Source organism: Crocodylus porosus, unplaced genomic scaffold, assembly GCF_001723895.1.
Source record: "Crocodylus porosus isolate Cpor-Errol unplaced genomic scaffold, CroPor_comp1, whole genome shotgun sequence".
NCBI lineage: Eukaryota > Metazoa > Chordata > Crocodylia > Crocodylidae > Crocodylus > Crocodylus porosus.
Window position 1 is genome coordinate 51,053,764 of NW_017728909.1, and position 12,586 is coordinate 51,066,349.

Genomic DNA, 12,586 nt, shown 5'->3' on the forward strand with positions numbered 1-12,586 from the left:
TTAGATGGAGGTCCTGCATTTGGGCTAGGAACCTACGTGAGCAGTCATACCTGGCTGACTGCTCTTCCCAGTGGATGTCTGGAAAGTTCATGTCACCCCTGATGACCACGTTCTTTGACCTAACTACCTCTGTGAGCTGACTTAAGAATTCCTGGTCTAGCTCTTCCCCTTGGTTGGGAGGTCTGTAGTAGGCCCCCACCGTTACGTCTCTTTCCCCTCGACTGCCTTGTATTGTAACCCAGAACACTTCCATGTGCCCTCCTCTGACTCTGTGCTACCTGATGAGGATGAGTATTCCTCCTTAATGTGGAGCGCCACACCCCTGCCTTTCCTCCCTGTCCTGTCCCTCCTGTACAGCCTATATCCCTTGATATTCACCGCTCAGTCATGCGTTGGGTCCCACCATGTTTCAGTGGGCCCCACTATGTCTTGGTTGGTGTCAGCTAGCAGGAGGATAAGTTTCTCCTGCTTGTTTCCCATACTACAAGCGTTTGTGTAAAGGCATTTGAGGCCTCCTGTGGATGTGTGCACTGGCCCCCTAATCACAGCATTGCCCTGGGCCCTGTTGCTTACCTGTGTATATGTTCCACTCGTCAGTCTAGGCTGGGCTGTATTTGTGAGTGCTGCTTGGTTTAGCTTGACTTTACAAAATACACTTCCCTCTAGAGTCTGTTGAGAAATTCTTGGATATCTGTGAGTTTATCAAAGTCCCTTCCCACTGGAAGATATTAGGCATATGCAATTCTCCAGCCTCTTCTTCATGCCAAAAAGAAAGAGAAATTCTGCTAAATTCTTGATCTCTTTCTGCTCAAGCAGATACCAGGCAAACCAAGGTCACAACCTCTTATTTTGATAAAAAAAAGTTCCAGATGGAATGTCTCTGTTAATTTGATTCACAGATGAGGATAAGTCATGCATATGCAACTACGGTTAGGCACAAGTGCACATTTAGATCTGGTTCCACCATTTTTAAACTAGTCTGTGTGCGCCAAACTTGTGTTCTGCTATGGGTATAGAGTAGTTTTGTGTGATGAACTTCTGTTCTGTTATAAACAAGTCCACTGGTAACAGTGTAATGTCTGTACCTCACCAAAGAGATCAGAACTAGTATACCATGTTGTAGTTGCTATCATGGAAAATGTCAACAGATAACTGCATGGTATATCTCCATCTCCCAGCTTATGCTCTAAGAATAAAGATCCAAATGGACAAGGACCTAAGCAACTGATTGAGGAGAAAGAGGGATGCATGAACATGACTAGGCCAGAAGGTTGCCTGAACAGAGAAAGGACAAAAGATGTTTTGAAAAAGATCACTGAACCTAATTTTGTCCTGGAGGCTGTTCTAGCAAGGCAAGAGTTATTTATCATGAGCAGAGTACAAGTCAGCTTGCTCACCTGTTGCTAGTATTAGCCTTCTTCACCAACTTTTTCTCTTTACTCTAGGCCTCTCCTACCCAGAATCTCCTTTATGGACAAGGAAAGAGCCAGAGATGGGAAATGTTGCTGTAACAGGAAGGTGCCTAGGTTTTTGTTGATGAAAGGCATCTCATCAAGTCCCAAGGACGGGCATTGAACCAATTTGTCTATTCAAACAACACATGGCTTGTCAGCGCTTATGCTTTCATCACAAGCTCAGGTACTCCAACCACTAGCTTCTCAAACTACCTTGAGCTGGATGTTTACAGAAAGAAGTGGGGTGCACAGAAGGGAACTGGGTATAATAGATGGCATATAACTTGCCTGTTGTGCTCTGCTTCTTACATTGATGCAAAAGTAACCGTTTGACCTGCCTCCAGTCCGAAACTGAAGGTATGCTTGGAAAAATAAGGTCAGTTAAATTGTTTTACTTATTGTGAAGGACTGAGAGAGAGTAAACAAAAGCCCTGATATGCCTTACATGCTGGCCAGGGAAGGTCAGGAGAAGAAAAGCAGCCAGCAGCAACAGACAGGGAAAGTGAAAGCAAGCAACACTTACAGCATGGAGAGCCAGCGGGGCCTGCAGCTGGAGACCGGAAGGGAAGAAAAGCAATCGCCACACTTCCGGAGCAGCATCTCGCTTGGAGGAGGGAGGCTGCTCAGAGGTATTTCCAGCCCTGGAAAGGGACAGAGGGGGGTCAATTCCCTGCAAGTCACAGAGCGAGGAGCGGCTGAGCAACCGGACCCGACCCGGCAGACAAGTGTTGCAAACCCTGCTGGAGAAACGCTGTGGGTATGACCCTGAGAAGGAGGCAGGCGAGGCCTGCACACACAAGGCTTCTGCTAATCCCTGGAATGGAACGGCAGCTGAGGGTCCAGGGGACAGGCCAGAAGAATTGCTGGTCCAGGTTAGAGTCTTGCTGTGGATGGAAGAGATCCCATTGGGACTGTGAATGGTCACGAGTAAGCCGGGCAGGCCTGTGCTGAGCAGTGACTGAACTGATTTCTTTTGTTGCGATTGGGACATGAGAGACTGACCACAGGTGAAGGGGACATGGACTGAGTCTGAGAAAGTGACTGAGAGCAGTTGAGTTTTGCTTTCTCTCTTTTGATATTTGAGCTCAAGACAAGGCCAGTCCTGGAAGGGTGTGCACCTAACCAAAGCCAATGGTCACCCTGGCGGCTGAGGACGGAATAATAGACCAACAGGCAGTATTAAGACCTGGCTACAGAGAACTATGAGTCCCATCTGGAGAGGCTAGGCTGGGGTAAAGTGGAGGTTTGGAGCCTCACAGAAGAAAATGGATTGAGACGGGGTAGAATCACCTTGGTTGTTGCCTCCTAGCAATATAATATCATCAAAATTGTGGGAGGAAAGAAACATAAGACCAACTTCCTGGCAGACCAGGTGATCCGAAGATGAGGTCCACCCTGTCACCACCTGTAGGAAAATGAGCTCAGAGTAGTGGCAGCAAGCCCTGCAACAGCTGGTAATCACACTTACCATTTTTAAGTTGCTGGTTTTCTACACCTGTATGTTACAGACCTGCAGAGTGTGGTAGTGGACAAAGGGAAAATATACCCATACTAATGGTTTAAACTAAGCACTGGTCAAGGATTTATCAGTTATTGACAACAGGTCACCATAACCCTCCTTTCCTGCAGATGCAAAGCTTTGCGAGTCACAAAGTTCTCCTTTGTGACTTCTGTAGGTCGATCCCAGAGGAAAGTACAGGTGCCCACGTTGGAATGGCTAATGCTACTTTGGAATCCCCAGCTGGAATGTGCACTACATGCCTGCAATCCTGTATTGACTGCCTCCGCACAAGTACTTCATCTGGTGTGATGGAAAACTGAAGACTCAAATTAAGAACTGTGGGTGACAGATCAGACTCTGATAATACCTCTATTTAAATTTATTTTCTTATTTTTCTGTGTGGGGCAATTGTTCAGGTGTCTCAGAAACAGAAGAGCCAATACAGCTAACAGCCTGTATCATGTTCTGGAACACGATGGCTGCAGCATATTTTGACTGTACATTTTATCCATTGCTTTCTTGAGGCTAGATGTAAACTGATCTGCTTTCATGCAAGGCACCTCTGGGTGAGGGTCTAATTTGCGTGTTTAGCTTCTGTCTATATGCTTGATCTGGTTTCCTAAAGCCATTGCTTTAAATAGTCTGAGCTTCACAGAGACTATCAGTGAAAATACTACGTATACTGCCATTTTATATATTAGTAATAGATTACCTAGACAATTACTGAAATAAAACCTGGTCTTCTGCAATCATTGTATGTCCACGAGTTGCACATTTTCAGCTGTGCAAATGTATATTGGCATATAAACATTCACAACCACAATCAAAGGCAGTATGTGACAATAATATCAAATAGAAAGGATTTCCTGCTGGAAAAATAGTACATGCCAGTTGAGACAGGCTGCTCATCTACGTCAATCATTTGCTGGCACGTGTGTCAAACACAATAGGCAATTTGTTAACAGGCATAATGTCATCATAACATAACACTGTTATGGTGCATAATCACATATCCACATCGGATATGTTAAACAGATGTTAAGAACAAGATTCTTGGCCAGCAGAGTTTGCTCAAGCTTCTGTGTGTAAGCACTATATAATAACTATATCTTATTTTCTTTATATGCTTGTCTTTTATCTGTAAATATCAAGCCATTGCACAAAGGACAATAATTACTACTAATGCAATTTGATAGATAGGCTAACACACAGAGAAGTGAAATGATAGGTCTAAGGTTACATAGCAAGCTAGTGGCAGAGTTTGAAAAAAGAAAACAAGGTTTCTTGATGACCATTTCTGTGCTTTGCCCACAAGGCAGAATCCAGGGCTAGATTTGTGCAGCAAATCAAAATCAGTGTTCTTGCCTGGGAGTAGTAAATGATTTACAGATGGAAAAACATTCTGTTATATGAAATCTGACTCTGAATCCCCTTTCTGCTCTGAGGTCCTATTAAAACTGGTTAAAAAATCATATGCGTTAAGAGGACATATTGTTGCTAAATGCTAATCTTGCTTTGTGCCTCATATATAGACACTTCTGTATCTATATTAATTAGTTAAAGCAGAATAGTAAACTACAGTGTTAAACTATAACAAAAACTAAATATAACTGTTACGTGACTAATTGCAATTAACATGCCAAAGTATGTCACAGATTTCCAGATCTATAAAATATGGAAGTAACGATAACTATCCTAGGACTATTAAAGTACCAGCATCACAGTCCTGCAAGATATGTGCTTGCTTGACCCTGTTCTGTTCCATAAGAAGCCCTGTAACCTGTAAATTCTAGTTTTAAAGAATATAATGATTAGAAATAGAGCTTCCCTGTAGTAACAGACTGTCTGGTTGTGCTGTTTCTGCTACTGTCCTAGTTTGCTCCTGCAGCTTTCTCACTTGCCTCTTTCCCCCCATACCCTGTCATTCAGGGACTTACATAAAGTTGTTGTTCTGGTGTCCCAGCCAGATTGCACCACCCCGTGTGTCCCCCTCAATTCCAACCTCCTTTATTCTTTTGCAAGGGCAAATGCACCAGCTTCATAGCCATAGGCTGAGCATTGGCTTTACTGCCCTGACACAACTGAACTGTCATTCCTTATGTGAGTTAACTTGGTTCCTTAATTATCTACTTGGCTCTGTTTTTTTAAACAAATAAACCCTCAACTTCTATTTTTAGACATTTAAAATGATATTTCACTTATTTATTGATAACAGGCAGGGTGAGCCAGCCCAATGAGTTTCATTTTGAAAAGAAAAGCTTTCTTGTGCTGGATGAATAATGCAAATTAGAGAAATAACATCACTACTGCATTTTCTGCGTAGGCAGATAATATCCCATCTTTCAGCAAGTGCATTAGGCAAACAAGAACACCTTGGGGAAAACGTCATCTCCCAGAATAGAACATTTTGTTTTTTTCATAGTGGAAAAAACTTTGTTATTAAGTTTCAATATTTTTCAAGTTTGTCTTTTAAGAATTAAATGTGGAGCTTTATTTGGCCTTGGGACACTAAGACAGGCTCTATACATGGGCCATGGAGTTTCTCTGTACACTTTTTTTCTAAGTCTCTCACCCAATATCAGCAGAACCAATATAGACCTTATGGGACTGCAGGAAAGGAAATCACATTGTTTTACCCACAGACTAGAAGGAGGGGCAGAATGTCACATTAATGTGAATTCAGAACATGCCCTTGTGTTGCTCACTGCAATAGTTTCTTTGATAGATTCAAGGAACAGTGATGAATAGAGTCCAAATGAGGCTCTATTTCAATGAAAAGATAGTTAGACATCTGCTGACTTTAAGAGAAATTATTAGGAATTTTGTAGGCTCTCAGTAGGCTAACATGACAAATTCCCACCCACATCAGTCAATTCACATAGTATTTGCCTAATTTCCAGATAAAAACTTGGGCTAGTGTTAAGGCTGTAGATATGTGCATACATCAATAACATTAAAGCCTCACAGAACTTCAGACTATGTTCTTCAGGCCAAAGGTTTCTTAACAGACTTCTTTCTATAAAGTATATGTGTACAACAGCTGTACATTTTAATCTCCTACAATAAAAATAATATTAACAAATATTGCTAATGATAGTTTCTTATTTGCTAAGCACTGGAAATGCACTACGTGATGTACAAATACAAGAACAGAGTCTCTGCCAGACAAATGAAAAGGCTAGGTTGCTCTGAGATTCCTACAGGAAAATGTTATAATTTCTCTTTTTATTCTTTCAGTTCTAAAATATTTTGGTAGTGAGGACAGTGAAGTAAGATGCCTTTTTTGTTTTTTGAGATTTACAGATCAAGAAGGTTCTTTCAGAAGGATATGAAAATGGAGAGAGAGGGGGCAAAAGATTAAAAGATGTTCTATACATAGGGGCAAAAGATAAGAAACAAAAGGGATGCCAATGCTGGACTCTTTCGCAGATTGAAGGGAAGATGGGGGGTATCAAAATAATGAGGTTTGAGCTGGAGTTGCATTCAACCTTGAAGAAATCTAAAATGTAGTTAAAAAAACCCTCAGTACACATAGGCTAAGTACAGGCATTCAAAAATCCAGAGCCTGGACTGATTCAATCTTTGCAGGTTAGTTTAACCTGCCTAGATTGAACCAATTTGCAAGTGAATAGAAATTCACATTTGAGTCCGAAATGGCTCAGACTAGAAGCCAGGGGGTGCTAACGCAGACCTCCCTAACCTTTGGCTGCGGCTGCAAGGCTGAAGGGAAGCTGATGGGGGGGCAGAGCCAGGCCCTGGCAGGCCACTGAGTATGACGAGGGAGAGGCTCAAACCCTGACTCTGGCCTGCCGGGCCCCCCAGCCAGGGTCTGCCCAGCTTTCCACCCCACTGGCCACTTGTATGTTGAAGGGCATGGGCAGAGCCCACCCAGGTAGCAGCCTTAGGCAAAGTGGGGGAAGAAGGCGGATTAAATCCCGCATCTGCCCTCTTTCCCACATGCATGGGGACCCCAGTTGGGGTCTGCCTGGCTTTCCATGTTATCAGCTGCTCATGCAGTGGGTGTCATGGCCAGAGCCAGCTGGGGCAGCACTTCATTACTACTCCTTGATCCCCTCTCCCATCTCACAGAGGGTTGTTCAGGAATTACACATCTGCCAACAATGTACTATAAATGCATTGCATCACCTCCAAACAGATCCCTCTGCTGCTTGGCAAGCTGCTTGTCCGTGCCAGCTTTGTTTGTACAGCTAGGAGTCATGGGGCTGGGGCTCACTGTGAGCAGGCAGTGCTGGCCCCTACCTGCACAAGCAAAGCTGGCAGAAACAAGCAGAGGGATCTGTCTGGAGCAGAACCCCAGGGCACGGAGTTGCCCAAGTGTCCCAACAAGACACTCCAAGCTTCTGTCTCAGGGAGCTAGCAAGTGCTAGGCAATGCAATTCATTTATAGCACATCGTTGGGAGATGAGTAACTTTTGAACAACCACCTGAGAGACAGGAGAGGGGATTGGGGAGCAGTAATGAGATGCTGCCTCAGTTGGCTCTGACCATGCCCCCCAGTGTGTAAGAAGCTGGCAGGGCAGAAAGCCGGGCAGACCCCGGCTGAGGTTCCCATGCCTATGCTCATGCCCAAGAGGGGAGGCAGGGAAGTTTAATCCCTCTCCCTGCCCCTTTTCTCCTGAGGCTGATGCTCGGCCAGACTCTGGCCATTCCCCCTGCCGCTAGAGCAGCAAGCAGGGAGGAAAATCGGCGCAGACCTGGGCTGGGGTCCCATGTGGGTGGGAGAGGGGAGGCAGGGGGATTTAATCCCCCTCCCTCCCCCTAAGCCTGCTGGCCTACTCCCCCTACTCCCTCTACTCCAGTGGGGAAAAGTCTGGCAGAGGCTGCTTTGGCTCTGCTAGGCAGACTGGGCTGTGCCACCTGGATTTCCCACCTCCATGCTCTTGTCAGCCAGCCTTCACTGCTCTGACTAGGGAGCAGAGGGGCAGGGCCAACCCTGCCTTGCTCGAGCAGACAGCACAGCCCAGCCAAGGGCGGCAAACCATTCTGAGGGATTCTGATTTAACTTGAACCAGGAAAGGGTCTGGGACAGAAGTTCCATAAACCAGTTTGACCTAAATCAGCTAAGTCTGATATAGTACATTCAGTCAGGTTCATCTTAAACTGGTTTTGTCCATTTTGAAACCCGTTTATGTTCACTGAACTTCTGTTCTTTTACAGGTTTAAACCAGTTTCTGATCACTTAAACTGGTTTATGTGTACCTTCTGTCCCTAGCCCTGAAAGTTAATTTCTGTTGAAATGGTTAAAAAATGTAAACAAAATAAAGGTCAGTCAGTCAGAGCTATCTCTTTCCAGAGGGCAGTGAATAGTGTTTACATTGAGAAATAACAGATTAGTCCAGCTAGAACACATACAAATACATTCACAGCTTTGGTTTCAGCTGAGTCTGATGAATATCAGGTGCAGAGCCTACCTTCTCAGAGGCATAAATGCCTTTCCTTCTCCTAAGTATTAATTCCTGGCTCCTAGCCATCTTCTCAATTGACTAGACTACAGTGCCTCTTCATACATATATGTCATATTGCATTACATCTGTACCAATTTAGTCTAGTAGAATATCAGAATTCTGCTTTGGATTCTAGATTACATTGCTGTGCTGTCTAGTACTCATTTCTTGGCTTGGTGCCCAGACAAAGATTTATTAAAAATGTTAAGAGAATAAAAAATGAACTCCTTGAACAAATAAGCCCACAGAAAGCTCAATCTATGATTTATGTCTTCAGAGACTCAGATGCCAAAATGAAGCAGAAGTAGACGGATAGAATGAGCCGAATTCTTCCTTGCTGCTGACCCACTGAGGCAAGGACATAGGCAGCAGAAGGGGGAGGGGCTAATGGGGCTTAGCCTCCCCAAACACGGGGCAGTGGTAGGGCCACAAGGCAGCCTAACGGTGGGCTTCCGGCAGCTGCAGTGGTGGTAGGGAGGGGCTACGTGCACCCTCAGGAGGCATGGGGGATGTGTGCCCCAGGATCATTGTGGGGCAGAGTAAGCTGTCACTGTGAGCTAGGGCCAAGGCAGTGCTGGGCTCTTCCCAGTGGGGAGAGGTTTGGCTGGGCTGTGCTCAGGGCAGGCAGTGGCAGTGCTGGGAGAGGGATATGGTGGGGTGGGCTGCAGCTGCCCCAAAATTCACCATAGCCCCACTGACCTCCCCTCCCAGCACTGCCACCACCTGCTGGGAAGAACCTGGTGCATCCCTGGCCCCAGCCTGCACTGCTCCACTCAGATCTGGGGTTACAAGCCCGCCATCCTCACCCAACAGTGGCAGGAACTGCTCCCTGCTCTCCCCCAGTCCCCCAGATGAGCCACCACTCCGTCCTGTGCCCTGCCCCAGCCCCTGCCCCCCAGCCCCACTACAGCCCTTTCCTCTCCCCACACAGACTACCTGCTGGGGGGGGGGTGGTAAGCACAGGTGCATGCACTCAACCCCCCCAAATTGTTTTTCTTCCTCTGCCTATGGACAAAGATGTTATTGTTTTCTCCAATGCTACTAACAAAACGGATTTTCACCTTGACAATAGACACATTACAATATTTGACTGTCATGCAGAAAGCTTTCTGAAACATATTGTATATATTTATTTCTGAAACATATTATAGAACAAACTGACAGCATCATCTATACTTATAATTCTTATTTGGACTACAGTAATACTTAAAAGCTAAACAAGAATCAAGGCCCTATTTTTCCAGCTGTTCCATAAACATGCATTGAGAAACAATTTCATGTTCACAGATTGTGTGGTCTCAATGAAGATGGAAAAATGATACTGAGATACTAATGAGTGCAATGGCTTGCCCTACCTTGCACACCAGATCAATGTAAAAGTCAGGTCTCTATATTGTGCAGAAGGTATTAGACCAGTGATTCACAACCATGGTACCCCTGGAACCTTTCAAACATGCTGCAGGATGCCATGCAACATTAGCATTTTCAGGTGTGCAAATATGATGCATGAGACAAACAGATATTTCAAATAGGAATCCATACTGTTAAAAACTTTCTGACTTGTGATGGCCCTTCTGAGTTCTTTGCAACAGAATAATGGCTCTATAATCTTTCTAGGGTCAACCAACAACTGAAAACTAAGAAATGTCATTTTCTTAGGTATGTCTTCAAGGGGTGCTTTGACTCTAAACCAGTGGAGAACCACTGCCTTACACCATACCATCTGAATACCATTTCAGAATCTCCATAGATTAATTGGGGGGGCTGTATTTGTCTCAGGACAATATTTGTTATGGTTTGAACAAAAACAACTGAGAAATTCTACAATGAATGGAAAACATTATACTTCTCCCATATATTCTAATCCAAAATTTTGCATGTGCACAACTATAGCACTGTTGGAACTGAGCTTTTCTAACTTGTCTGATTTTGTCAGTGGGACTGTTCATATGTGCAAGGACTGTAGGACTTGGCCCTTTGAGCTAGGGACAGACATTCAAAAAGCCTGATCCTGAATTGATTCAATCTTTATAGGTTAGTCTAACCTGCAAAGCTTGAACCAATTTGGAAGTGGATAGACATTCCCTTTTCATTCTAGATATGCAGGCACATGCCTGCAGTGGATTAGGGTAGAAGCTGGGAGGATGCTAGAACAGCCCTCCCTTCCATTCTACAGTGATGAACTGAGGGGGGGTGGGTAGGATGCTCTGATTAGGGAGGGGTCCCCCACCAGCAGCCCAGCAGGGAGTTGGTAACACAGTGTTTATCACCCCTAACTCAATGTTTATCAGCCCATTAAGAAAACCAAAGCTTCTCTCATTAGTTCAAGCCCTCTTAAACATTTTTTTTTCCAGAGAAGGAATGGAAGGACCTTACTAGCTACCTGTTGATTAGCTCTAAAAGCCCTAAGCCAACACTGTGCTATTTGCCTTTGTCAAGTCTCCCACAGCTCGGACCATAGCCAGCACGTAGTATGCTAACTAATTCCGAGAGGAATCTGTGTAAGGCACAGGGGAGGCAGGGAGGTGTCTGTGTAAGGCAGGGGGTGGGAGGTGAGCAGGGGGAAGCCAGGCAGATCCCATTGTACGCACAGTCTCTTCCAGAGCTGCAGACAGGGAACAGAGGGGACTGACCAGCTCAGCTCTCTGGAGCAGAGAGCCCCACCCAGTCCAGAGAGCACACTGGGATGTTGGGGGACTCTAATTTAACTTAAACCAGGAAGGTGTCTAGGATGGACATTGCATAAACCAGTTTGACCCAAATCAGTTAAGTCCATAGGCAATGTGTGTGTGGGGGGGTGGGGCGTGGGGGGACATGTGCCTCCCCTGAGATTGGACGCTGCCAACACCACCGCTGGAATCTGTGGGTGGTCCCCACTCCCCAACCCTTCCCCCCCACTCCTGACACCACTGCCCCACTACTGCAGGTGATCTGTGTTCGCTGCCACTGACACCGCTACTGGCATCTGCAGGTGGTCCCCGCTTGTCAATGATGACACTGCTGCTGGCATCTGCAGGCAGTCCCTGCTCACTGCTCACCACTGCTGACACTGCCACTGTAAGTGGTCCCTGCTCACCGCCACTGCCACCACCGTTGGCATCTGCAGATGGTCCCTGTTTGCTGCTCACCACCGCCAACGCTGCCACCAGTGTCTGCAGATGGTCTCTGCTCACCAACCCTCCCTCCCCCCCCCCCGCTGCAGACACCACCACCGGTGTCTGCAAGTGGTCTCCATTCACTGACACCACCAGTGCCACTGGCATCTGCAGGTGGTCTCCACTTACCAACCCCCCTGCCACCGATACCACTGCTGATGTCTGCAGGTAGTCCCTGCTCGCTGCTGTCACTGCCGCCTACATATAGTGTCCTCCCAGTATTGGGAAGCACCAGTCATTCATGGTTAAATCTGATACTACATTCAACCAGGTTTATCTCAAACTGTTTTTAGCTATTTTCAAACTGGTTTGTGTGTACTGAACATCTGCTCTGTTACACATTTAAACTAGTTTCTGATAATTTAAACTGGTTTATGTGTAATGTCTGTCATCAGCTAGAGGGCCATTTGGAAGGGCTAGTCAAAACACTATAGCATTGCCTATTACAACTAGATTCAGCAATTAAAACTGTTCTTCCCGACACAAAATGTGTCTTTTCTTTTTTTGTTCTAGTCCTTTAACTACCATGAAGTATAAAGAGTTAACTCTCTGTGAGTGGGTATATAAAACTACCCATGCATAAAATGTCACGAGGACCCAGTGAAGCAAGTTTTGTGAGAGTACAAGGAAATACATAGTACCCTCTATAAGTCTGGCAATATTCTTAAGAAAGCATTCATCACCTCTTGAGGAAAACCCAAATAGTGTCATTATAGTTGGTTTGAGCCTTTCAGTGTGACATATGATAGATGTCCATCAAATTTATGGTAAAGTGTTGAGGTGGTAGCTTAGAGGTGGAAGTAGTTAAATGAAGAGGGAGGCAGTCTGGTTAGAAAGAAGGGTTTATTTTTCATTACTGGCAGAAACAAACTGCTTGAGTTTATCACATGTCCATTACTGCAAATAGCAGTTGAATAAAATTCCTCATAAAATATGTGGAAAAACTTTCTCAAGATGAGATTTTTCAAACATCCATGGAAATATTCTTTTAAAAGTTTCTAGTTTTGTAAT